This window comes from Phragmites australis, chromosome 6 (genome assembly GCF_958298935.1).
Source record: "Phragmites australis chromosome 6, lpPhrAust1.1, whole genome shotgun sequence".
Taxonomy (NCBI): domain Eukaryota; kingdom Viridiplantae; phylum Streptophyta; class Magnoliopsida; order Poales; family Poaceae; genus Phragmites; species Phragmites australis.
The window spans coordinates 1295018-1318118 of NC_084926.1; the positions used below are offsets into that span (position 1 = coordinate 1295018).

The 23101-nt window shown below is 43.6% G+C and overlaps 1 pseudogene; it reads left to right on the forward strand.

Moving 5' to 3' along the window:
* The first annotated feature begins 3827 nt into the window (after positions 1-3827).
* On the forward strand, positions 3828-17403 carry LOC133920765 (uncharacterized; annotated as a pseudogene).
* Positions 17404-23101: the final 5698 nt, after the last annotated feature.

Sequence of the window (23101 nt, forward strand, 5' to 3'; positions counted from 1 at the left end):
TAAAACTAAATATTTCAAAAATTATTGATAGTCAAAGTTTTAAAATTTGACCGAAGCTGGTACAAAACGTTGGCCTAAGTGCTTAGCCAAATCGAAGCTAGTAACGTCCGGCGGTGACTGTCTAATTGTTCCTTCCATCCATGAGAAAGACTCTCATTTACTACTACAGTTTGTGGTGGTTAACTGTCTGTCTAATTGTTGCTTGCATGCATTGTTCAAGGTCAATTTTTCGCATCGCTGTTGAAAATACCACGAGGAAGATAACGATGTGTGAACCGAATAGGAGATTCCGTTCCTTCCCGGAAAAGAAGAGATGCTGCTGATTTTAAAGGAGGGGAGTCCACGCAAGCAAAGGGGAGAAGAGAAATAGCGAGATGGAGATATTGGCACGTTCAAACATGGGCATCTGAATATCTGATCTTAAAAGAACATACCGATTATCATATGAAACACCAGCATAATTTGCTACCGTTGTTTTACCTAGTGACTCGGAACTGGTCTGTCCAGGATACGATAAACACGGAATTGCCCTCAAATCGTCATGATTCACGATGTTTTTTTAGACGAATGCCCAAGTAGCATAAGTGCTTGCCTAGTTGCATTATTCAAACCTGCAGCGAGTCAAGTCTCTGGTCCTCTTATTTTAAACAGATAAACCGGACGACTTAACAACACATCTCGCCATTTGTCACTTTAGAAGCAACCAGACGTACACTTTTCTTGCGGCACCATCTCAGCTACTCCTACCATTTTTCTTTTCCGAGACGAAAATTTAAAGTTCAGGAACTGCCCTTCACATGTTCAGCTGAAACTGACTGGTTTCTCCGGACTCATCTTCTGCCGGGCCACACGGATCTGACGATTTGGACGCCTCTTGACTTGAAGGTTTGGATCTCAGTCTCCCCTGCAACACATCATCGCACGCAACAGCGTAACGAACATTAACAATTCACTTAGCCACTGAACACGAGCTGACGGACGCCCTTTTCTTCCCAGAGACACCGAGCAACCAAACGAAACACTTGTTGGACGCGCATCAGCCGTCCACGTAGCGCCAAAACCAGGCCGTCGGGCTCCTGGTGATAGCATCACAGCCGTCGGTCGCACTCACGTACGTACGTGCTGTGCCAGGCCAGTTAACGTCAACCATCTCATTCCCGGCAATCATCGTCGCTGTCTAAAATAACAGGAAACTTTTCGTGTACATGTGGTCACTACAGCTTCGTGTGCGTCGTCGCTGTAATTCTATCTTGGTTTTCTGACAGAGGCTCTGCAATTGTCTGTCTTCCCATGCTGTGCCCGAACCTGAATTGTCTACTCCAAAATTGCATCCTGCATCTCGACGCGGTGCTGCTGCCTGTCAGCCTATGCTTACAGCCTGTTTCAGTGAAAGCAGTGAGGATTCTTTCTTCAGTAGGTCGCTTGTGATCTTGGAAACACACGTGTTCAGAACACTTCAGTTTCCGGGTATGCATCACATACTAGCTGGAAACAGACATTCGACCGAAAACGACAATGATTCTGGCAGCATGCCAGAGTAGTTTCTCGGCATTTTCAAGCTAAAATATGGTGTAGCTGAGATGAACTGTCAGGCGGTACAGAGCCTCGCCATCCATGATCCATTTGTCGACGTCGAACATACACACCCAACTCAATCACCCGGCTTTTCCAAGTGTTAACTGTCCAAATCCGTCCCAGAATCCTTCCGCTTCGGCCCATTCAGTTTTGCGCCCAATCGTGCCGTCTATCCAGGCCTATCTGCTCCCTTCTCCGTTACTTTGAGGCCCATGAACGCAAAAAACCACGGTGGACTGGGTGAGACTAGACTCGAGAGCAACCGCGGAAGTAACAGGGAGAGGACAGGCTCACAGGCATGCTCTGCTCCTATTCCTCGGCCTCATCACAGCATATACAATAGGATATTTGCAGGAGATGTTTATAAAAAAATTAGATTATTTTTTAACCGTATTAGTATATGTGCTTAGACAGAAGATTAGATGTTTATTTAAGCACTGCTGTTTATATTAGTGCTAATAAGAAGGCTAATTATATTTAAGTACATGCAGTCTCTGTTTGCATTGGAAATTATAATTTTTAAGCATATATAGTTTTTGTTTGTATTAGAATTTACAATTTTTATATAAGTGCTTAACACTCTCTTTCTTTAAGCATCTAGTCATAAATAACTAGCATTGTTCTGTAGGGTTTTTTTGTGGGCTACACGGTCTACTCTCTGTTCCTATGTCTTTTTTGTGGTGCCGCTGGCAATGCATAATGAGGCTAGATAGTAGTGACCTATTTATAGACTTTATGTCTAGATGCTACACCTATTTCTGGATAAACCGTTAGACACCTAAACTATATCACTAACAACGATCGGATATGTCAATTATATGAGTCTACAATATACTTGTCTCTAGCACACATGTGTCAACTATGTGGTATGATCATATTGTATATAATATTAATTCTAATACAATCATGTGGGCCAACAGCCTGCAGAACCGATCTTGCAAAGTAAATCCAGTTATTCCACCTTGTGTTGTACCCAGCCCAAAACATATACGTACATATAAATTCCAGTAGAGTATATCTCAATCAATTCCTCTACTATATTCCGGCACAGTCATACTCGACACCTCAAATATTAATTTCTCGAGTTAAATTCCACATCAAATATTCCCCGTCACATACAACGAACATTTCCACATTGAATTAAATAGTCCAATATGTTCATGCCCTAAGAATCCAATACTCTAGGAATTCTGCACCCATTGGAAGTTGGGAAATAAATAATATATAGTGGCGTTACAGATGCATTCTTAAGTAGCACCATTTGGATGGTCGCATATTTGTCTTCAACGTGAATCTCAAACAAATAAAAAATTATCATGCATGCTTATTGTTTGACATATATGATTAATATTAAATGAATCTCACCGTCACTTTGAAATCCACGTTGAGCACAAATGATGATCATCCAGTGGTACTATCCAGGTGGTAATGTATGAGAATACATCTGTAATACCGTTGCATAGAATTTATTTCCTGAAAGTTGGAACTGCAAGGTGGTTGTTTCTTAGTTCGGTTTTGATTTCGGAATCCTGCAGCGCTGCCCGGCAAGGCTGGCGTACGTACGCATGCAGCGTAACGGCACACTTTGTTTGGTCCATTACTAACTCAAGTAGATTGATCTGATCTATCTTTTGGTCTCAAAAAATGTAGAGCCATCCTTCTCTCAAAAAATTCCATCAGGAAGTTGAGCCATCTACGGGCATGCATCCAGCGACGCGTTCAGTCACACACGCACTAGTGTCCAAGCGTATGCATATAAGCAGGTGCATCCGGCAGAGCCGGGCCATCTGTTGCTGTACCTGCCGGGCAGGAGGAGCACGGGACACACTTCACTGCAAAAGCAGCATGCCTGGTCCAAGCACAAAATTATTGGAATAACGACCGCTCCGGTTGCAGCGAAAAATCTTTAGAAAAATATATGTTTCGAATGAATAGTTTTTTGCTTCAGATGCATAGCAATAAGGACATCGGTTGGAGTCGCTCAGAATTCACATGACTAAATTTAAAGATAGGAGTATCTTCTCAAAACCGTTTCTGAATTTCATTCATCGATTAAATGGGGAACGCAAGCCATTTGTCTGTCATCTGTGCATATGCAATGCGTAGAGTAGAGAAACACTCAATTGGCAACGACGATGCATCTCACAGTAGCGCATGAGCAGAGCAACAATCGAAATTTTATAATGCATTAGTGCCCATCTGTTTGTACATTCATTTCATTCTCTTATGAAGAAGATGTGAGCAAACGAAGCATGAAGCTAGAACGAAGAGCGATACCTAGACAAGCTCCAGAAGCAGAGGAGCGACACTGGAACAGATCTACCTACCTATTGGAGTCCGGATTCGGGCCACTTGGAACCTCATGCTTGCTGTCGTCTAACCCCGCCGAGTTCCACCGCCGCGGACGGAACCGCCTCGGCTTCGCCGCAGCCAACGGCGGAAGAACGCGGCGGCCGAAGGCTGGCAACGACGACGCTGCGACAGGGAATCTCCCCGTATCCTCTCCCTGGTGAGCCACCGGAACAACCAGCAGGATAACGCCGCAGAGGAAAGCGCACAGGAGCAGCAGGAGTACGGCACTTGATGATCTTCCCATCCATTGAGCTCTTGCCATGCAGAATCGAACCAGGAGTCGCCTTGCAAATCTCACGAGCCACCAACAACGCCCACGGCCATGAGCAGCAGACGATGCGAGCGAGAGGTTGAGAGCTAGAGGCGATGTGCGTGTGAGGCTGTGAGCTCACACACTTTGATGCCTCACAGTTCTTGTACTGAGAAAGAGATAGAAGCTATCAGGCAGGCTAGCTAGAATGCGGTAGCATGTAGGGGGGAAAGCTCAAACTGGAGCGGCGCCATTCTGTTCAGACTTCACTCAGTGTTCTCTGCCCCGGCTGGGTTTTGCAGGTTAAAATGAGAAGCAACCATGTGCATGCAAAGGCACGGAGCAGGGTGGCTTCTTATCTACTGCCCCTAGAAGCAGAGGCAGAGGCTAGAAAAATAACCTGAAGTAATCCCAGGTAGGTGTATTTGACAACATCATCACCATACATTGATGGTTTATAGAACACTTGTCTCTGACTTGCATGAAGTATTTCTCTACGTCCCTACTGCTGTTTACCACTCCATCTCTTTCGCCCTTTCCTTGTGCAATATGCATGCTGCATGCAGTATATATTTGAACGTAAACCACAGTGGATTACAGATTGTTTCGAATTGTAGGATTTGCTACTTTGAAGCCTGAAGAAACATGCAGCAGCCGGAAAGTTGATCAAGGGAGGACCGAGCCCCGAAAGTTGGCAAAATTAAAGCAGGAAAGGAAAGAAAAGACGTAAGATGGCATCAAACGTAAGCTTTGGTTCTGCTAAGGCTGTAAAGCGCCATGCAACAATTTGACGAGCATTGAACGAAATATTGCTGTTTACTACTTGTACTAGTGCAGATACTTCCTGCATCGACCACTGCGTAACTTTCACATACAAGGCATCAACTGTTCAACTCAACATCAAGTATACGTTGCACGTAGGGTTGAAACTAGAGCTTCAAAGATTCGAGTGCGCACCCTTCATATTTAGACCTAAGTGGTGAATATGTTTGGATCTAGATATTGTATAGGAGGTGAAATTGAATTATTAATAATTGAGATTTTTTTTTTCTGATGCCAGTGTATTCGGTGAAAACATGTAGCTTCGGCGCTGGATACAAAGGAGAGGGGCATTCTAAGTCCAAGGCAGACAAGCTTTTCCATGAACCGACAAGCACAAACTAGCTCACGCCCAGCCCCCTGTTTGTCCCCAACGTGGCCTGCAATTGTCACTTCACCTCACTTGTAATTGTAGACCCTACTCGACCCACGAAAACTTACTCGAACTCAGCATAACAGGTGGGCAACAATCTCTGTTCACCATGTAGATTCAGCTTAATTATCGCTGCATCTTCTCTCATGGGGCGTGCTTCCGTGTTACCCCCTATGTAGGAGCAGGAAACAAAAGGTTCACGAACTTGGAACCAGGCCATGATTATACCACGTACCAGAGCGAGCGAGCATGCATGAACCGGCCGAAACTGGTGTAATCTCGGCCTCCCATCTAATCAAACTCATCCTGTCGCCGCCCGTGAACAGTGAACTCGTGGTTCGCCATGCTGTATACAGAGAAGAATGTGAGTTTGCTTTCGAGCTTCTAGATGTGGCAACCGGGCTTTACGGGGGCATCATCAGAGAGTCAAGGCTCCTCGTTCTTGGAGCTCTTCCTTCTGCGCACTCTATTCTTCAGGGCTTCATGCGTTTTAGAGTATTAAGCCTGCCCCAGAAATCCTCAGTTTCAATAGTAACATTGGGACTTCAGGTTCAGTTTTACATGCAGGTTTCCCTCAGTCACAGGCTGACAGGTTACTACTAGGTTGGAAACAAAAATATACAGCTGTGATGAGCCTTCAGCTTTTTTATTTTTTTTAAAATGAATAGTCAGAAGATATTAAAAAGAGGGTTTTAAATTTGATGAGAAAAAAAATACAGAATAACCTTATGACTGAGATAAAAAAAAAAAACTATTGTCGTGATGCAACGCACCCAAGACGCCTCGTCCCTATAATGATCCACATCCTCGCTTAGCCTTTGCTTTTTTTTGGCAATAGCAGTAGCCGTACTAAACTGCTGCTAATGCTATTATTGTGGATGGAACAATCTCATGATTTGGATACCCACGGGCAACGGCATGGCTCTCTTTCAACCAGCGAGCATGCCGATTCATCGTTGGAGCTAAGCATCATTTTCATCGTCTGCCAGTTAGTCTTCGGGAAGCGTGTTAAATTGCGCCACGGAAGAAAAGGTTATGAAAAGACGGCCAGGCCACAGGTTAGCCTTTGAACTTGAATTTTACACTAGCTAGCTCCGTAGATCATCGGAAAGCTCCGGTTCCTTGAGACTGACGACTCTGTTCTTCCCTTGGCACGCTTCTCACGACGGCTGAATCGTTTAACTTATTTTCCTTATCGTTCAAATTTTCATTCGAGGATCATAGAGTATTCATGAATTTGAAGAGAAAATCTGAACATAAGTTTGAGTTTAAGAGCTCTAATTATAGTAGCCGTAGCATAAGACTGAACTATTTAAGTGCTCGTACGTTATAATAAAAATATAAATATTAGATATAGTAATATTATATACAAACTTAAAGTACGAAAATATGAATGTAATATAGGAGTATCGCCGAACGAATACAATGGGAGCGATATCGTAGTTTGATTTCAAATAAGATATATAAAAAAGAGAATTAGCCACATATTTTTCTTATAATTTTATATTTTTATTAGTAAAATAGATTCTATATTTATAGTAGGTAACAGATGAGAAGATTAGAGGGCGAATGTGGATAAAAAATAGGTAAATTATTCGAATTTAGAGTTTTTATTAGATAGGTGAAGAGTAGAAGAATAGATTACGTGGGACGCACTCATTTTTTATATGTTGATATAATTTTAAGCTCTCATTAAACTGAATATTTGCTACTGTAGTATAGTTTTTTTTTTGTGTGGCAAGGGTAGGAGGTGTAGTACGAGGTGCTTTTGTAGTGAGGTCAGTCACGCAACATGCATTAGCTAGGTACTCGAGCAGGGTGCCACCTGTGCCGCTCGTGCTGGCGTTGCACTCCATGCACGCAGTTGCAGCCTTGCCGCTGCAGGCGTGTACGCGGAAATGGAATGTGGGTGGGCGAGGATGGTCGAAGGAAAAGGAAAAGGTGCTCGTCTGAGCCTGCCTGCTCGTCAGTACGTTGCTGAATCGTCATCGTTGGCATACGATACGATGCCAACGATAGCAAAATGGCCCTTAGCAAGGACCTAATTCTTCAGACGTCAGGGAGCATCATCCGATGAGAAATCTGATTCTGTTCGGACAAGAAGCCCATAAAACTTCAAATGTGGGCCGGAGTGGCTTTCGAGAGCGTCGCATATGGGCCCTTCATACTTGGGCTGAGTTTTCGTCTTTCTCTCTAAAAAAAACAAGTAGGGCTTCAAATGTACCTCGTGGACGCCCGTCAAAAAGTAAAATCTCGAGCTTTTATTTCTTTTGCAGCTTTGGTCCATTTATTTCCTCATTCAACACCGTCAATTTGAGAGGATTATTTCCCTATCTCAGCTAATCAATCACTTTTGTAGTTTTCTGGAGTGAGAAAAAAGAATGATCAATCATATGTCCCGCCCAATTTGCTTCCCCTACACTTAACGTCCTAGCGCGATCCTCTACTCTGACAGTCTCCTTTAACGTGTCGTTTCTAGAATGCCATCACCATGATCCGTCATGCTCCTCCTGCTCGAAATTCACAGCTCCGGCATCATAGGTGCCGTTTTGAGTCTGCGACGCATCCGGGCCTTTGGCTGGAGACGGTTGGGCGTCACGTCAGCGCGAAAAGCGGGTGTGCAGCCGCATCGCGCGGGGGTTCCATACCAAATATATCTCCCATGCGGTGCGACGGATCCGCAACAAATTAATAACGGGCTCATCTTCAACTGGTTGTTGCAGACTCATCTTCTTCCCCACCTAAAGAGCGTCCATCTGCCTCTGACTCCATAGAGCATGACAATCATTTGAGAGGGAGGGTCCAATCAAAAACCCCCCTCGCATCCCTGAAGATTCGCTGTTGCCATGCATGCGAAATGGAAGCTAACGTGAGAGCATCTCCAACTAGCTCCATGTATAATTTATATAGGAATATTTCAAAATATTTTATCTTTATTTCTCTACGTGTTTCTACTAACTTTCTAAATCATGTTTCCTACGTTCTAATAACCTATATTTTATTAATATTCTATAACTAAAAATATTTTCAATGCACCGTCGTCCTATGCCGCTACCTCCTTCTCCTCGACTGCGCAGAGTTTTTCTTCGCTGCCCCCACCCACGCGAGGAAGGAGTTGAGGCCGCAGCGGCGGCCGTGACGTTATGGATGAGGAAGGCTGAGAGGTCTATGATTTGAAGAGGGACGAGAAGGGAATAGGAAGACGATAAAAATAGCTAAGGAGTAGGACGCCAACTGAACCAAACCGCTACATGTAACAATGCCGACCTGGGTAGAATCCCCTTGCACTTCTTACAATCTAACACTCCTACGAAAGCTATTTCTGCTGCGGCATATCTGAATTTGCCCATATAGTTATTTCTGATAGAATTAAATTTTTAGTTCTGTAGGGATCGATTGAATAAAACTGTTGTATGCATTTCATTACTTGCATAGTTATTTTCTTTGGAAACCAAGAGCACTAGGTGAGAAACTAAGTTGAAATGTGCATTTATATGTGATAAGCAATTGATAACACTTCTCACAGTCCACTTGTTTGCTGGTTATCCCAGAGCTAATTTTGCCTTATCAGTTACCTTTGCCTGCTACTATTTCTGAAGGAATGCTAACATATGTTGTACTGTAGGGTGTGGGGGAACCATGGAAATATTTGCAACCGACAACCGAGATAAATGGGAGACTGATCACAAATCATCGGAAAATGGTTGATAGCTCAGGTGAGTTCGAATCTTACAAGGGTCTTCGTAATTGAGAATCAATCAATTCTCTCCTGCTCCTAGTTATACTTGTGCTGTTATTTAAATCTCATCTTGTCTTTAACTTTCCGTTCAGGCCACAAGGTACCTAATGAGGTTCCCAACAGAGTACATGTGCGGACTACTGAATGTGGCTAGGCACTCTGCATTTGGTCTGAAAGCAGCAAAGTTGGTTCTCGAAAGTATTCAGAATAATTCACCAAAGGTTTGTGCAGTCTGAAAACTGGTTCTTTGATCAGCCGTTGTGCCCCAAGATTTGTCTGAATAATCATCCAGATATGGTAACAAGCGCACCAATAGCATTAAAAGATTTCACGAATTGCAGGTTGGTATTTGAGATATCAAGTTGAAATATGCATTAGTTTAAACGTATGATAAGATATTAACAATGTTTGATTTGAGATGATTTTAGTTGGCATAAGTTTGCTTGCACGTGGTCTTATTTATAGCTAATCATAGTTTGAATTGAGGCAGAGTCCAGAAAAAGTATCTCACCGGAATATCCGGTGTGTGAGTTCTTGACCACACCGATAGTTCGGTAGCACGGTGAAGTGAGTACATGAGCATTTTCAGTGTCGAAGCAGAAATAGAAGCAAACATCAGATAGTCCGGTGTTTCAGTATGAGCATCGAAGGATATCGTTAGACCTTTTGTTGTAGAGATGTTGCAGAAGGATGGTTTGATGGATTTGCACACGCTGATTATCCGGTGATGGGTATGAAATCACTGGAAGCTTTCACTGAATCTTTTTTTGCAGAGAGCAAAATTTTCCTGGAACAGATAGTGGTACACTCATCGGATGGTCTGGTGTTCAGAGGCAAAATGCGCTGGATCATCTGGTGTTCACGTTTTCAGTACAATGTATTTTAAACTGAGGATTTGTGATTTTGGTTTTGAGTTGGAGAAACATATTTGCTTGTCTAGTGATGTGCAGGTGATGGATGCAACTTGACGGTCAACGGCAGGATGATTAGGGCCAAATGGGAGGCTTGCTGCCAGACGATCAAGTAACCCGAACGGAGTTAAGGGTGATCCTAACTGTACACGTGGAGGTCAAGCAAAGTATGAAACAGAGGATGAAGATGGTGTGTTGACAAAGTCAAGCGAAAAGGATACCGGTGCAAATGATAATGCAGCCCGAAGGATCGGAAGCAGGAGATACTTGTCGGCGGTCAAGATCCTAAGATAGAGGACACAAGTCATCATTGGAGAGCTCGTTTTAGGTGGAAGTAAGTGGCGACTAGTCACGCTTTGAGAAGCGTGCTAGGTTTTCGCGGTTTGGCCTCAAAAATATGGGAGGACTAGAGGAGTACGTGGTATCATCGTGAAGCTTATGTTGAGACGAAGCTAAGTCATGATACTACCGTGGCCGTCTGATGAACGGAGAAGAAAATGGACCAAAATATCCTTGATGGTAGGCATGAGTATACTATAAGAGAGGGGTATTTTGAAAAAAATTAAAAACTTAGGGATCAAATTTTCTAGACCTATAAATAGAGAGGTGGAGCTATAGGAGGACTTGAACCAGACACTTGAGCTCATTGTGCCACTCATTTGAGAGCCTAGTGCTATGATTTTAGAGAAGAGGAAGATGGGTATTTAGCTATGTAATATATGAGAGTTTTTGAGAGAAAAATTCTTATAATCTGCTAAAATATAATTGACATTTTTGAATAATAAAATTTATATTTTTGCATATGTTTGAATTATTCTCCTTCTAATCTCTCTTTATTGGTTCTCTTACAAGTTTGCAAATTTTCTTTTTTTGTTGTGAGTTTCTTGTTGGTTTTCATTTTTGTCTTTGAGCTGTGATTTTTCAATCTTGTAAAGTTGTTCTTCTTGTTGCTAGAGACATAAACGTTAATATACTCATGTATTTGAGAGGGTATTGAATCACTTTGTCTCTAGAACATCAATTTAGGGAGTTGCTTCTTTCGTTGACTATCTTTTTGCTTTGTTCTTCGTTCAAGTTTTCAAGCTTTTGTGCTCAAAAACATATGAAATGATCTTTAATAGAGCATATGATTCATATTCCATTGAAACTTTCTTTCTCTCTTTATCTCTCTAAAGTTTATGATTATATTTTTACGTTTTTAAGGAACGTTAAGTGAATAAGGAGTAGATCATCTATTTCTCAAGATATTTATAAGGCGTCTAGTAATTCCCCCTTTAGCTGTTATTCTTGGTCCTATAGCAATACTAGGACCAAATCTAACATTGAACGGATTGTGTGGTCAGACCACAAACCATATATACATCGGCCTCTTCTCAGCATGCATGTAAGGATGGGAGACAAAGCTTGTGTTAATGGTAACGGTAGGCTTTGAGGGATACATGGAGCTGGCCTACAAACTCCGCAAATGGTTTCCAAGTCTAAAGAACATCTGGCTTTCTACTGAAATGTAGGCAAGTCAACTCCCCATTCTATTGTAAAACATCAGTCTAGTTTCTGCAGTGCAGTCTAAAATGTTGGCATTATCTGTCAACTATTTTCTAGGGTGTAGATAAAATTTAATTGCTGTAATTTGTTTGCAGGAAGTTATTGACAAAATTAAATTTTATCCTGATTGGAATTTCTACTTCACATAACTCTGTCCGAGTACTTTTCGTTCCCCCTGTGTTGTCTCTGAGAGGCGACTTAGGGGTGACTCATCACTGTCGCCAAGGCCCCTCCCTTGCGGCCCTACATTGCCGTTGTCGCTGCCGCAGCCGCTGGCTGTGGAGGCGACAGCGGCCGACCACGGCGTCCAGCGGCGTCGTGTGCCTTCCTCATTCCTCTTCTCCCATTACTTGTCCTCTTCGAATAACAACCTACTCCCGTCGGCCCTTCCCACCCCTTCCGTCGCTGAGGGGCTGTAGATTCGGGGCCAACTGGTCTGGATTTGGATGCTTGTGGCTGTGTCTTGTGGCCATGGCTGGTGCGGCCGCTCAGCCTCCTCGGCGGTGAGGTCCCGTCCCTGGCATCGGCCTCCCTGGCGGCGGCGGCGCTCGCCCCCTCGTTGTCCGCGTTAGGCCCTCCTCTCGCACCCTCCTGGTAGTAACGCTAGGTGCATCCATCTTCGGGTGGCTACTAGACGTGTCACTTGGCAGTTGCGGCACGGGTCACTGCTGGCGGGCTCCGCGCAGGGTTGGTCGGCTTTGTCGTGTAGTTATCGAGTTCTGCTCGGCGACGTCTAGAACCGTGGTGCCGTCGACGGGTCCCATGCAAGGGTGTGCTCCTCCTTCGTGGTGGCGGCTGTGGCACGCGACTTTGCTGGGGGCTTCTTCTTGAAAGTGCATCTAGCCCCTATGTGTGGTTTTGGTAATTAATGACAATACCTATGGACTAACATTGGTAATTAATGATGAAGCATGGATTCTTTGAGAAATACCATGAGTTCAAAGAATTGCATCAAAAGTCTTTAAGATTTTAGTGATGCTCATAAAAAGAAGAAGAAGCTCAATAAGCCTGGCAATAAGCTTGAAAGCTAAGTTACTTGTGGAGATCAAGTAACTAAAGGTATGACTTGTCAATAGAGTTTTATGGACTAACCTGTGTGCTATGTGTTTAAGAATGAGTGGGGTTATGTTCTATTTGAAGATTAACAATATGCATGAAGGCTAATAAGTTACTTGTGGAGATCAAGTAACTTAAGGTATAAAAGTTGTCATTTAGGTTTTATGGACTAACCCATGTGCTTTGTGCTTGAGAGTGAGTTGGAGTTAGAATCTATAAGAAGGCATAAGTTGAATTAAAATCATATATACCAAGAGTCAAGAACAAGAGTGGACTCTATATTTGATAAAATGAATTCCTTGAAGATGTCGAATACAAAGTGATTTTCTATGGCAAGACGGTGAAGGACAAGCAAGACTCGGCTGCGATGGACCATCCGTGGTGAAGGGCAAGCAAATGGCTTGGCGTCGAAGGACCAATGCGGTGGTGAAGAGCGAGTAAAGGCTTTGCACCGATGGATCGTGCGAGGCCATGGGAAGCTATGGATGATTCACATCAATCATATAAAGAATCAAGTGAAGAATATATGAAAGTTGGTAACTCTCAAATGTTTGAAAGTAAGAAGTGGTACTTGAAAGTATTCAAAAGGCTCAAATTGGTAAAAATGCGTTTTAACTTTGAAATTGAATCTAGGCATGCCGCACTATTAAGAGGGATGCAATATGAGCTAATTATCGTGTCTCAGTGCTCAAGAGTTCGCAACCAAACCCAAAGTGAGAGTTTCTTGTTAAGAGTCCGAAGCGAAAAGTGTGGAAGTGTCCAAAATGGATTTTAGAGTGTTCCTAGTTTTATCATATGTGTTTTAGGTCATGAATTCAGTTGGGATGTGTAGCCCTCTAAATAAGCTTTTCATAGAGTCCAAAATCGTTTAAATCGGACTCCGGGATCAAAAGTTATCGCCGTTTTTCGGAGGTCAGCTGTGCTGTACTCGGAGACTCCGGTGAAGACCGGATTCTCCGGTACCTGGAGTGGCCAGAGACTCCGGTGTAGGCCGGATATTCCGGTACCCGGTAAAGTCCAAAAAAGAGCCTAACGGCTAGTTTTTTGAAGTGGGCTATTTATACTCCACTCATCCCATCCTTTGGGGCTGCTGCAAGGGCACGAAAAGAACATCCTCTAGAGCCAAAAGAACCTCTCTCACTCCATTCTAGTGTGTGATTTGAGAAGAAAAGTGAGTTGGGTTGAGAGATTGGAAGATTGAGTGCAAGTGAGCTAAATCTATTCTTGAGCACTTGAGTTCTTGACAAGAAGTTCTCGAAGCGTTTGCTACTCTTGGAGATGAAGCCTCCTAGCCGGCTAGGTGTCGCTAGTGAGCTCCCGTGCTTGTGGTGAGCCACAGGAAAGTTTGTGAAGGGCTCAATTTCGCCTCCGCAATGGAAGAAATCAAGAGTGGATCGAGAAAAGCGGCTGAAAGAGACCCGGCTCATTGGAGCTTCCTCAACGGAGACGTATGATTCACGGTGGTGAATCCGAACTTCGGGAAACAAATCTTGTGTCTCCTCTCTTGTTTCTTTATTTTTGAGTTCTTGTTCAAATCTTTGTGCATATTGCTCGATCTACTTATTTGTGTGTATTTGAGTATACGTTCTCCGTGGATCTACTTGGAATCATCTCCGGGAACACACGATATCACTTGGTTTGAGCTAGAACTCTCTACCCATCCTTTATATTCAGTTTCGGGCTCAGTTCTGTACAGAATCCGGAGAATCCGGACCTGTACAACCCGGAGACTCCGGTCTTCACCGGAACAATAAATTCAGGCATATAAACAGTGTTTTCAGCTTTTTTTAATTTAAGTTTTATTGCATATCTCTCGCTAGATTAGAATAATTTTTGTCACCTTAGGATTGTAATTTTCACACTTATTTAGGGTGATTGTACACTAGTTGAGCCTAACATATTTAGGTTTTTCACTTGTGAAAAATTCGTTAATTTATATTCCGCTGCAAGTTTAGGCCAACGGTAAAAGGGGACGAATTTTTGTAAAATGCCTATTCACCCCCCCTCTAGGTAGGGATGAAAACGGACGGGATAAATCCCGTTCCGTTCCAATCTGTTTTCTATATTTTCTCGTCCGTTTTCGATTCCGTTTTCGAGAGAAATTGTGAAAATAAAAATAGTTATGGAGTTTTTCCGACCGTTTTCGGATTTCCCCTTTTTAATCTAGAATTTCCCGTTTTTCTAATTGAGATAAAACTTCACAAATCACAATGTAGCCCACATGCTAAGCTCGGCCGGTCAGTCCAAACATAACCTCTATCCCAAAGTTCAACCACATCCCAGTGGTCCAGTCTCGGTCGGCTGCTGACCTACCGTTGTTGTTCAAGCTCTTGCACCACCTCCAATCCTAGTCTTTGTGTGATTGTATGTTATGTCTGAGTACTCGAGTTACGATATGATAGTTGTTTTTCAGTTGATACTTATGTCATTACTTGGTTCATCTGTGTATGATATAAATTACTTTTGTTGGTGTGAATTAATTATGTGTCATGCCGATGCTTGAAATCATTATTCTACGAATTGGTGTTCTCATTTTAAATTATCAATTTCTGACTGATACCCGCATATTTATGTTCGGATTGGTTCGTTTTTGATATCCCGACATTCCCGAGTTCGTACCTATTTCTGGCTTTCCTGTTTTCGATTCCGTTTTCGAGAGAAAATAAGAAAATAAAAACGGTTAGGGGGTTTTCCCGACCGTTTCCGTTCGTTTTCATCCCTACCTCTAGGCGACATCATTGTCCTTTCACTTCTTTGCCCCCAACCTTCTGCTCTCCTCTATGTGCCTTCTAGTGTTCATGGCTGTCGAGTTTTTGCTGCTTTGGCTTGCTGCTCGGGATCCTGGCATTTTGTGCTATTATGCGTGCACTGGCCTGGCGCCTGACGAGTGCTTGGCGTCGTTGGTGCCACCCGTAGCTCTATTCGTGGTGGTGCTCACGCTGCCATCGCTCATGGTGCACAAGTGTGCCTCGGCGCAGTGGCCATCGAGCTCGTTCTGCTGCCTACCTTTTTGAAGAAAGGGTGGCTCTGCATCATCATCTTCTTGGACCTGCCGGGCATTGACGTGGCTTTTGCACTCGCCGTCCTGTTGCCTTTTGCGAGGGCCACCTACGTTGTGCCTCCAACTATGGCCACCCCTCCTCCCCAGCTCTTGGTGTTTGCGTTGCTCCTCCCCTTGCTCGGCCTCATCCTCTTCTGCAGGCTAGGCCCGTGGGGTGCTTCGTGACGCTGGGATGGCCGTGGGTCGGCACGGCTGCATGGAGGTGGTGTTGATTCTAGTGGAGCCGGTGCCATGTCAGTCCCGGCTCCAGGCGCTTGCATTGCTCCCCCCTTGCCTGGCCTCCCCCTCTTTCTGCAAGCTGGGCCCGTGGGGAGTTTCGTGACGTCGAGCTATCAATGGGACAACGCGGCTGCGTGGAGGGGGCGATGCTGCTTCTTTGGTCTTGGTCCTTACGCGGGCTAGCCGTGCGCGAGGGGTGGGTTGTGGGAGCCGCTGGTGAAAGCTTTGTCTGGTCTTTAGTTGGCATAGATGATGGTGACATCCTTGGGCGTTGTTCTCCTCCTTGAAGGCGTTGTCATGGCGACTCCCCACTCCCCTCTCCTAGAGTCTTTGGGTGAAAACCTTGTTCGAGCAACCAGACAGGCGACAACGGCGACTTGATGTCGCGTCTTCCTTGGAGGTGTCGCTCTAGATATCTAGTTCTCACGTTGCGGTGGTCGTCGGCTTTGTGGCGGCTCGGTCGGGTTCGATTTGACCTGTAGGTTTCTTCTGTAGGTTTTGCCCCTACACCCTCGTTTCGCGGTGGCCTTTCAGCTGGTTTGGCACTTCACGCTAGCTTTTTGTTCCAATGCACGCTCCTCCGAAGCGACGCGCTGCCAACTCCTATGTTAGAGAGGTGCAATGTGGGAGCAGGGCTCCGCTGGCTGAGTTATGGTGGTGTGGGAGTAGGGCTCCGCCGACCAAGGTGACAATGGTTGGGTTGGTTAGCGCGTGAGTTGAGTTGGATTGATCTTGGCTATTGTATGGTTATGCTTTTGGTATGAGCGTCGTTTTGTTCTGAGGTCATATTGGCCTCGTTTGTTTCTGCTTTTCAGCAGCTTCTGTTTCTCATAAAAGCTGATAAGCTAAAACAAACGTCAAATTTATTGTTGGCTTATGACTTTTTTTATAAGCTGGATTTTGGTAAATGAACTAAAAGCTGATAAGCTAACTGAGATCAGTTTTTCTGAAAAGCTAGTGTGCTGAGAGCCTAAAAATTAAGTCTATAAGCTAACCGTTTTTCGTAGAAGACATAAACAACTTTTTAGATAAATAGCTTTTCAGAAAAAACTCATAAGTTTGAGCTGTGCCAAACAAGACTATTATCGTCTTGGAGTTGTCTATCGGTTCCTTTAAATCGCGCAGTTGTGAGATTTTTAGACCCTATTTATCTTATAAACTAAATCAATTATCTACTTCTATTAAAAAAAATCAGCAATACTCTTTCGGTCCTTTCGAAAAAAATTCTACTTCACAAACGTGGCACGCCAAGGTGGTAATATGACCATGGCAGTGTATGAGGCCAGCCTGGGCCGTGAGACTGGCACAAACTATCTCCTTGTCAATTTCATGATAGCCGCCGAAGCAGATTTCTTCATTGGAGCACTCGGATCAACTTGGTGCTACCTCATTGATGGAATGAGAAACACCGGAGGAAAGGTAATGTCAGGCTAGCTATCGGTGAACAAGGATAAGTTCTGGAAAGCGATTCAAAGGCTGCTTGCCTCATCGATTGTCTTGTAGCTCCACTAAATAGAGATGTTGTGGCCTAGTTTGCTTCTGTACAACAGTAGCATGTATGTACCTCCTGAGAATCTGAAAAGACATCTTTAGCGTGGAACTTCAGGATTAAGAAGGAGAACAGTACTTGTTATATCAAATCAGGTCGATATATCTTTTGCTCTGGTATCCACTGTAAGGGCTAGATATAATATCTCTTTCTCTCGGTCCAATTTATCAAGAAAAGAGGATGCACTTACGCTATTTTCCAGTAGCACTCATAATGTCGATGAGTGGTACATGAGAGATCCAATTACCGAATATTTATAGTAGTATGAAAGTAACAGCTATACAATGTAAAAGAAATTGACATAGACAAATGTCTCACACCCTGGAATGACCTGAACTTTCTCTTCTTTGTCAACCATTTGATTTCTTGAAGATCTGACCGGCAATATCCATGAACCATGATCGCTACAGATACTGAATTGTGTCTGGATAAAGATTCAATGAACTAATCCTATTTTGTATCGCCGAAACTAATATCAAGTGGGTCGTTTCTACATAGAGAAAGGAATGTTGTAGCATATGTGCATGCACTCAGAACTGTGCTGCATTGATCATCTTTATCCAGCCTTTTCCAAGTCATCCTAGAGGTGGTACTAGTTTCCCTCTCCTTTGGTTCTACCCCCTAATGAGGCACTAGTCTCTAGTGCTTCAATTTGCAATTCCTGGCCAAGAGTGATGCACCAGTTTCTGCTTCTGAAAGGTAGAGACCTGAAAGGGACCTTGTAACAGTGCCCTGAAGGAAAAAGATGAACTGCTACGTGACGTACGTAGTAGTGAGTGCAGCACACCACAGGGGCAGGTAGCGGACACGAGTTCAATGCATTTCAGCTTGCTCCCCACTTCAGGGAGTAGTGAGATTTCTTTTGGATCCCATCAGCAATGGAGCAGCCCCAGAGGGCTCCTCGCCACGAGCAATGGCTCTCGTGATTCGGTGAATCGGTGGAGCGGCTTTAGGAAGTAACCTGGAGGATCCATTGACCTGGTGATTCAGCTTGGATGGGGGGAAATGCAATCAGGATTTGGCAATGGTTTGTTTCGTGGGTGCAACTGTGTGGAGTGGATGCAGATGCATGGAGCTTTGCAGCAGTAAAAATGCACTGCTGCATGGTTGATCATTGCATGGCCTGAATGGCGATGTTAGGTATCAGAAAGTATATTCTGGTCATTGCAATTTGGATGCCATTCTTATCTGATGCCTCCCAAGAGGTTCTATAGTAGCCTAGCAATGCATGAAACTCAACTTGCCTTACCTGATGCATTCTGAATTCTGCCAGTTCATAGGAGTATGAAACCCAAGGTATTTCTTTCTCAAGGAAACTTAAGGAGAAACTGATATCAGATGACCATGAAGATGCAAGCTGATGATGGCTAGGAGGTTTTTGGGTACCCAGATGAGTGTGTAACAATGCTCAACTTTCTCGTGGTACATATGGATCCAGTTTTTCAGAGATGCTACATTTTTTTTTTTAAAAAAAAGGTCAACTTCTTAGTGCATGTAATTTTTTTTCTTACAAATAGGAACTTTGGTCATGATAAGAGGGTGCATGCTTCTGTCGAAGCTCAAACTACCAGTAGTTGCAGTCACCATGGACAAGACCCATGGTGAGCAGTCAGCGCAATGCAAAAGAACAAAACATTCCTGGCGAAATTTTGTCTTCAACATGAACTCTGAACACTGACCTACTGTGAACACATCCATCGAAAATCTGACCCTCAGTCTGTATCTCATTCTCAGTACACACTCAAGAAGAAATAGGAAGAAATCAGAAATAAAGAAAAAAATGAAAATGACGAGATAAAAAAAAAGGAAAAGGAAAGCAATGAAGAAAGGAGGAGAAGAAAAGGCAGCTTTTCTGGTTTCTCTTTACAGCTGAAAACCGCTCTCATGTGCACCTTTTCCGTGTATCATCAGATCATCCAAAAAAAGAAGAGGAGATTGCTCCGGACAAATTGTGAGGATCAGAAACAAACAGCCAGACATCGCATGCCGATAAGGAGACGTCAGAATACACCACCCCATGCACTGCTTAATTCTAACCTCCGAAGTTAAGCAGACGACACCCCAACTAACCACCCTCGCCCACAGCTTAGAGTCACAGGCAGGCAGAGATTGCAAAGCTCCCCGTTCCTGGTTCTCCTGTAGCTGGATTCACCGGAACCTAGGATTGACTTATGGATTCGAGCCATAGCACATGGTTTCATAAAATCTGTACGATTTTCCTGATCTAAATCGTGCAATGCCCTTTTCTCTACCATGCAAATCAAATCGACAGATCATTTTGGGATCATAGGTTGCAATTCAGAAATCTATGCGAAAGAGACCTGTTTATGTCCACTACCACTTCGTTCTTGCTTTCCAGTGTCAATATCCATAAGCTGCAGCAGCCATTGGGGATCTCTGAGCACACCAGCTTGTGCACTGCCCACTTCAGGATTTTTGGTTGTGCATACATTTATTTATGCATCATAATCTTTTCTTAAAAGTAGTAATCCTCTGTCTCCACTTAGATCCTGCATATATATATGTGCACAGATATAAATAAATTGATCAAAAAGGTTTAGTACAATATCTTTGTGCATGCAAAAGCTCGTATACTTACGTGAAAGTTACATACTCGTTAATCAGTAATAAATTTTAACTCGGCATACACCATAAATAAGGTTAAACCTAAAATTACATGGAGTATATATGACAGTTTGATTGTATCACTGACAAATGGCCCAAGCCACCACAGTGGATGTTAGTTACCAATCTAACACATACTTATAGTTCTGACCTGATATCCCCCCTCTTATTTATTACAAAGTGATCATGCAGAAGTTTGTGCACAAATGACTCTGCTCAATCGTTTAAGTATGTAGCCAAATCGCATAGCAAGATATAACTAGAGTTTTGTGTCATAAAGCTATGTGCAATTAGCCATAGAATTGTTGGTGGTTCCTGAACTTACCCACTCATACATGCGCACAATACAGAACAAGGCGTGCACAAGTTAAAATCAGACTCACACTGCAACAATACTAACCACGGAAATGATAGCAATTAAACGACTTGTGATGTCCTGAAAGCCCAAGTAGTGGAGTAAACAAGACAGTTAACCAATCATCAGCCTAAACATGTAAGCGATCAAGTATGCAATTAACACCATCCAGCAATAGTGGGGTGAAGCTTTCAGCCAGACTTTTCTTTTCCTTTTTTTTTTCAGGATGACTTTTCTTATTTGTGTAAGCATTAGCCAATAGGGAATGGCTTAGGAGAAGAAAGCATGCGGCTAGCTCTGCAATGATCTTTCCATTCTGGAAAAAGGAATGGCTCTCCCTCCCCCTTCCTCATTTTAGGTCACATTTGTGCTCAAGTGGACACTCATGAAATGGCAACAGCAGCAGCCACAGCAAAGAAGGAACAAAGGGCCTTTATTTCTGCTCATGCATTCATGTTGAGAAACATTAGGCCCTGAAAAGTAGGTGTTAGCCAGTGTCTTGCGTTCTCGGTGAGATTTCTTCACATTTAATTAAGCTATCTCTACAAGGCAGCCTCCTCTTGGAGCTTTTCTGGATTGTGCTCAGTGACCTGGTTTCATGAAGCCAGGATGAAGATTCCTGCAAAAAGCAACTGCAGCGACGTGCTCTGCCGTGTGCATGCACACTTGGCTGATCAGTCGTAGCTCAAAGTTTTGATCCTTGCACAGGAGCAGCTCAAAGGCAAACAGTGTCCAGATGAGAGATAGGGAGAGATGCTTCCATAACTGACACCTGTTTCTGTTTTCTTGCTGTGCTTTCCGCAGCCTAGGTGGCAAAGCGTCCACCTGAAAGTCGTGTCGCTAGCCCAGGTGGCGATTGAATTTACTTGAGAATAAATCATTGATGAAGCTGAAATTGTATTCTACAAATAATGTATCATACAACTGTGTTTACTAGATTAAATAGGCGATTTTAGACACCTGATAGATAGGAATCCTATATTTTTTATATATCTCTTAAAGACACGTGTATAGCTATATTTTTTCTCTCAAAAATATTATAGTCATAGAATATACTATATTTTTTATCTGTACGTAGCTCTGACAACCCTAGTAAAAAAGAAATAGGACAAGTTGGGCCCACTCGTCGGTGGGTAGAGCAGACAACGCCTGTTCACTGTTTCTTATTAACGTTGTTGCCCTTGTCATCACCTGAGTTGCTAATATACTTCTTAACCTGTTGCTCATGGACTCGATCAAGCTACTTTTTCTCAACGTACACATCTATATTCTGAAAAAGCACACGTAAAATCGATGTCAGTGCAACAGCATTTCAGGAAAAAGCCTAGTTTCTTATTCGGTTGTTCTGAAAAAGGAAGGAGTGGGCGGTTAGGTCAGGTGCGTACGTAGGCTGTTGCATGCGGCGTCATGGCCACGTCAGAACCTCGCCGCCGCCGCCGCACTGGCCACCAGCGGCAGCGGCAGCGGCAGCGTGGCCTCCATTGGCGCAGGCGTGGACTACCTGCTGCATGCTCGATCTGGTCCATCTGGCCAGACATGCACCTCCAACTTGCGATTTATGCGTTCCAATCGAGCCACGAAATGTGTAAAGCACACACCCATAGTGCAGTGCACTAAGGATCTACTCCTAAAGTAGAATTTTACGGCACTAATCCTCCTCAGCTCTTCTTTAATTACTCCTACCCCACGAGCTAATTGAGTAAATCAATTTGCTTGGTACTACTGCCGACAGCGAGGCATCACACGAGCTTAATTCCTGCGAAGCAATTGCTCATGTTTCCCTCACCCATCTGTCTCTTTTCGCCACAAAGATGGGCCTGTGAAATTAACAGCAAGGATTAAAGCGACCAGCTTTCCTTTCTTTCTTCACCCACCTTCTCTGTTCTTCCAAAATGGTGGTGCATACAGATTGCAAAAGCGACCGGCCAGATGCTTAACTGAACTGAACTCTGAACTAACCATGCACCTCACCGATCGAGTAACTGAACATACGAATATATGTACTTATATAATTATATACATTAGTGAACAACATTGCAATTAAGCTGAGAACTATACAGTTGACCGATTAAGTTTCTTTCCCTTTAGATTTCCACTTTAATTTAGACCAAAAGATTTTCCCTTTAATTGCTTTGTCTACCTAATATTGTTATCTCCTTGCTGTTGCAGTTGCAGCACCACTACCCCTCTCTCTCTCTCTCCTCTCTGCACCAGCAGCGCAGCACTGCCTAATTCGATTGCATATATACAAGCAGACTAGCTAGAGTTAAGTACCATCCCCCCTCTCTCTCTCTTTAATAGAGATTAACTCGGTTTTTATTAAAAACCAATATCAAAGTTCAGAAATAATAGAAGAGAAGGGAAGCATAGAAAAGGTAACATCTGGGGTTACCAGCACATCAAAGAGATTGCATACACAGAGAGCAAGACATATGTACATGTTAGAAAATTACATAAGGTCAGACGCCCCCACGTCAAGCACAAATACATCAGAAGCCGGACCATCTGCTGGAGAGAAGTAACACAGCCACTTCCGGACCTGTGAGGAAACACTGTCCACCATAAGCTTGTCGTCATGTTTAAGAAGGAGGCTTCATTTCTGCACAAAGGATATAGCAAGGATCAGGACATCAGCCGATTTGGTAGGGAATTTCTTCTCAATGGGTATGGCG